Source organism: Hipposideros armiger, unplaced genomic scaffold (assembly GCF_001890085.2).
Source record: "Hipposideros armiger isolate ML-2016 unplaced genomic scaffold, ASM189008v1 scaffold_517, whole genome shotgun sequence".
Taxonomy (NCBI): domain Eukaryota; kingdom Metazoa; phylum Chordata; class Mammalia; order Chiroptera; family Hipposideridae; genus Hipposideros; species Hipposideros armiger.
Window position 1 is genome coordinate 12,654 of NW_017731867.1, and position 5,336 is coordinate 17,989.

The window sequence follows — 5,336 nt, forward strand, 5'->3', positions numbered from 1 at the left end:
AAGCCAAAAAAATGCAGGTTTTTTCTTTTTGTTTCTTGCCCAACAACTAAACACAAATATCCCAAAAGACACAAAATATTGCTTGTTTTAAGGGATTAGGTAGAAAAGATTGAATGAAGCAGACACGAGTGAAAATAACATTGTCACTAGTGTGAAAGCAGGTTTATATGGGGGAAGTGATGAGATGTCATTCAGGTCCTTTATGTGCAATGGAAATGATCATACAAATGCTATTCTACAAAAGGCATGCTGCAAATTATTTGTTCTCTAGAACATTTACCCTCCCCTGACACCACTACTATTTTCTCATTGATAAAGTGAGTGAAACGTCATGAAGTTTTGTATGTATAATTTCAAATCCTATTGTACCTGAATTATGCCTTACCAGATTTTTCTCAGGGGTGTAATTTGTAAAGCCCCCATAGAATTTCTTTCTGGCATTGACAACTGCACAGGAAATGCCCTCTGTCTGGTGCATGCATCTATCATTATATATGCAGGATATACATATTATGCATATGCATTGATTTATTTTGGAATCAATAAGTGCTTGGCTGCATTTTGCTGTGTAGAACTTTCACACAATTGTAAGTTTATGAAGTGAAAGACATTATTAGATTAAAGACACTTTGAAAAGAGACTGATATTTACTGACTTATCTGAAATTAAGGGTAGCCTTAAGTAGCTCTGAAATTTAACTCCGATGGTTTAATAAGGTCATAAATCCCCAAAGTGATATGATTCAAATGCATCTTGCACCTCTCAGTGGGCTGATAGCCCCTGCATCTGTAAAAAGTACAGCAAAGAGTGTTTGTAGGTTATTTTTGGAAATATTTTATGAAATAGAAGAATATTTTAATATCGATATTTAAAAGGAAATATGTATTATAAGTAGGACTAGGACAGTGTAGATAAATAAAAGAATGTTTCCTCAAGATCTGAGCAAATTTCAAGATTTGAAATAACAGTCCCAGCACTGAATACATTAAAATATTGGCAGAGGTCCAAGTGGCAATCAATTAGGATAGTTTAAAGGTCAATATCCTTGTGGTCTGATACCAGGTGCCTTGAAGCCTCCCTCTGTTAATGATAATAACTATGCTTTAGTGGATGGTTTCTACGTGTCACATGCTGTACTTATCAATTTATATCTGCTTCCTCATGTAATTCTTATAAACCCTAAGTAAAAGATTTCTCATCCCCATTTTACAAATAACTAAACAATGTCTCTGAGCACTTAAATGTCATGTCTAAGTTCACAGAGCCAATGAGTGATTATTAAGGCTCTCCAGAGAAACAAGAACCAACGGTTGTGTGTGTGTGTGTGTGTGTGTGTGTGTGTGTGTAGATAGGTAGATAGGGATATAGAGAGATTTATGTTAAAGAATTGACTCCAATGATTGTGGGGGTGGTAAGTGTGAAGTCTGTAGAGCAGTCTGGAAATACCAGCAGGAGTTGATGTTGTGGTATTGAGTCTGGAAGTAAAATTTCTTTCTCTTACCTAGAGGAACCTCAGTCTTTTCTCTTAAGGCCTTTTTAACTGATTGGATGAGACCCACTCATATTACGGAGTATAATCAGCTTTACTCAAAGTCTACTGATTTAAATGTCAATCACATCTAAAAAAATACCTTCAAGTAGCATCTAAACTTATATTTAATCAAACAATTGGGTACCATAAAATTAACCATCACAAAAAGACAGAGCTAGAATTTGAATGTAGGTCTATCTCATTTTCAAGTGTGTGCAGCGAGCCATTGTGTGATCCTGCTTCTCCACGTTTTCCCTCTCAGAGTTGACAATCTCAATACAGCAGTCACCTTTCAGAAAATGACTTGAAGTCCCAAGACTTTTAGTCTTCAATAAATTGGGAGGCTGCCAGGGAGAGAAGCTCAGCGATTAAGAAATGTGGAACAGACAGAAGTGAAAGTTGGGCCACCAGGAAAAGTGACAAGATTGAACTAGACAGAAACTGCTACGGACCTGGTGCCCACAGCTGGGATGTTGCCAAAGTCGGGTTCAAGAATAAGCTGTTGGTGAGTAAGAGAAACATAAGGCTGGGGAGATGGTGATTTCCTCCTGCCATTCACCCGCACCCCAAGAAAACCACAATTCAAGGAAATATTTTGACTCAGTTGAAAATAGGAGTAATGTACCATCTTTTCTTCCCTTTACAATTGTGTGTGTGTGTGCGCGTGTTATATACTGTGTGTATTTATATGTGTGTATGTTTTTGTTTCTTCTATGATATTGATTGCTAAGTAGATATCGTCTGACTCCTTTACAGATTCTCAAACTTTATGCATGGGAACCCTCCTATAAAAAGATTACTGAAATTCAAGAACAGGAATTGGAAGTTCAAGAATCAGCTGGGTGTCTTGCTGTATTTTGTATGCTGGCATTAACTTGCATTCCATTCTTGGTGAGTGCATATAGTATTTCCTGTTTTGATATTCAAATCTGACTTGCAGATCCTCTTCCAAATGACCTGGAATTTAGGTGTCCAAAGTCAAATCTACATCTGAATTAAAATTTTCAAGAAATCTAGTCATATTTATGTAGATTAGAGGATGGAAGTTTTAAAGAAAGGGAAAATATTATGTGCATTCTTATTGGTCTGTATTTTTATATATAAGATTTTACTTCGTAAATTTCTCATAGATTGAACACATGCCTTCCTAATTCTTAAAAAATGTAACCTACATTTTTAGAGTTCATTTACACTTTAAAATATCTTGATTTGTATGATTAATCCCTTTTAGGCAAGACCAAAGTCATGCTATATGGATTTGGGAAGTGAAGATTTATTGTTTCTACTGAGTACCAGACAAGTTATATACCTTGCCTTATCCCATTCTTGCAACAATAAGGCATTATGTTTCTCATTTCACAAGAGGGAATGGAAGTCCATCCTCAAAGTTATAGAGTTAGTATTTGTAGGTGCATTGCTATGAACTTAGGTCATTCTCCTTCACATCATGCATCTGAAATTCCATTTAAAGTAGATTACTTAAGGTTTGAAGCAATGTGTGGAAGCCAAAGGATAACCAAACCACATATAACTGAGACACCCATTTTAATCAACGTTACCACTCCCGGTGGTAACGGGGTCAGAGGAAGTTCCATGTCTCCCTTGTTGATAATTTTAAATATTATTATTTTTTTATTTAAACAGACTTGTAGGTATTATGAAATTAAAAGTGACATTTACATTTGGAATACTTTGGTAAAAATGTCCAAGAATCAGTTGTTTCAGCCAGTTCTATGTACATGAGAGATAATGAGTTCTCATGCATAAATGAACTTTTCTGCCTTTTCTAAAGTAAAATTATAAGAGCCAATATAAATTTTATCAGCTATGATTTATTCATGCTTTCTTCAGTTAATTTTATGACACAAGGAAAGTGTATAATTATTGCGCGTGACTTAGAATGTATGCACACACCCCTGGAAAATATATTCACACAGAAACGTCTCCATTTTGAAGAAAAAATGAACTGGTATACATTTTAAATGGGAATAATAATTCTAGTTAGAATATGACATGTCTTAAAGAAGGGAGTTGAATCACATGGTCTCAAAAAAGTCATTAAGTGTACAAAACCTTGATTTTTATTTTCTTCAGGAAGAATACTGAGTTTTGGCAAACAAAAAAAAAATGTTATTAAAATTTTCTTCCCTGATTTTTTGTACTGTAACTTATAATGTTGTTAGAGCAGTGAATATTTGAAGAAAATAACATATTCCTATTTTATAGGCATCCCTGGCAATGTTTGGCATCTATTTCTTGCTGAACAAAGGAAACATTTTAGTAGCCACTAAAGTGTTCATATCTATGCCTTTGTTTAACATTTTGAGGCTTCCTCTGCTTGATTTGCCAGTGCTGTACCAACTGTGGTCCAGGACATTCAAAGTACCCTTAAACTAAGACTCATTCCTCTCCTGAAATCTGTGGTTTTGCACATCTTCTTTGTCTTTTTTAAGAATCTCATTTCACTGTTTTTGATTGTTTAATACTGCTTTCAAAATTAATTCCCCTAAATTAATGAGTAATAAAAAACATTGTAGAATGAAAGGAATCATGTCTTCCTTGCTTATGCTTTTCTTCTATCAAAATAACTTTCAAGTATTTCAAAATATTGTATTCTTGATTAAGAGTTTCTTTCACTTAGTTTTTTAAAAGCTGATGTTNAGTCAAAATGATTCAAGACATCGAGGCAGCCATGACAGAACAACTAAACACACTCACAAAAGAGAACTTCCACAATTGCTTCAGAAAGTGGTAAGAATGACAGGATAAGTGTGTTTAAAGTGAGGGGGATTAATGACAATGTGTCTGTCATTTAGTGTAACAAATTTTATTTTATTTAAACATTCACCATATGTTTTGGTCACACCTTGTATATACACATATATGTGTATGTACATATCAAGCATATATGCATGAATATATATATATATATATATACACACATATATCGTTAATCAAGTTTTAAATGTGACTATACCTGTTCATATGAGTATGCTAGAGTAAATAAATGAAGATATATAGATATAAATGTATTTGTATAAGCATAGAAATAATCTAGAGATAAAGCACCTGTTTATTTTTATTTTTTGTTTTTAAAGAGGGCGCAGCTCAAAGTGGCCCATGTGGAGCTCGAACCGGCAACCTTGTTGTACAGAGCATGTGCTCTAACCAACTGAGCCACCTGGCCACCCTAAAGCCCCTTATTTTTAAGAATACTTACCTGTACAGTGAAATTAGATGGAAAGAGATTTTTCAATTACTTTAATACATTTATGTGCTGAGAATTTACACCTTCTTTTATATTTTTCTGAATTTTTGAAATAATTACCAAGAAGATGACAAGTCTTTAGAGTTGAGAATTAGGAAATAACATAATTATGAAATAATTATGAATTATCAAGCATACTAGTATTTAGAAGAACAGGTTTGTTTATAATTTAATGAACAAACTTAACTTTTTTTTAAATATGGATTTTAAATAATTTAAAGTCAAATTTTTATGAATGGAAATACAGTTTGGGAACATTTATCTAAAGTACTAAAACCTTCAAAGAGACTGCAATATTATGTATAAATATACTAAACAGAAAAACGCCTTTCATGAAACAAATGATAATATGGATATTAACTGTAAATATATTATTTGTTAGATATACAAATACTTATTAATGGATATAACATAATAGTGGCAACATTATTGGAGGAAAACCTTAAGAAGCCATGTCCAATCAATGGTAAGTATAAAATCACATAAATGTTATATATTAAATATTTGAATAAATATACAATAATATTACATAAAAAA

General features: G+C 33.1%; 1 long non-coding RNA gene across 1 annotated transcript in view; it reads left to right on the plus strand.

Moving 5' to 3' along the window:
• The first annotated feature begins 1,839 nt into the window (after positions 1–1,839).
• LOC109396363 (uncharacterized) overlaps positions 1,840–5,336 on the plus strand; it is a 16,978-nt gene continuing 13,481 nt past the window's right edge. The window contains exons 1-2 of the long non-coding RNA XR_002126840.1: positions 1,840–2,036; positions 2,288–2,422. This is a non-coding gene — a long non-coding RNA (uncharacterized LOC109396363). The remainder of the gene's footprint in view (positions 2,037–2,287; positions 2,423–5,336) is intronic.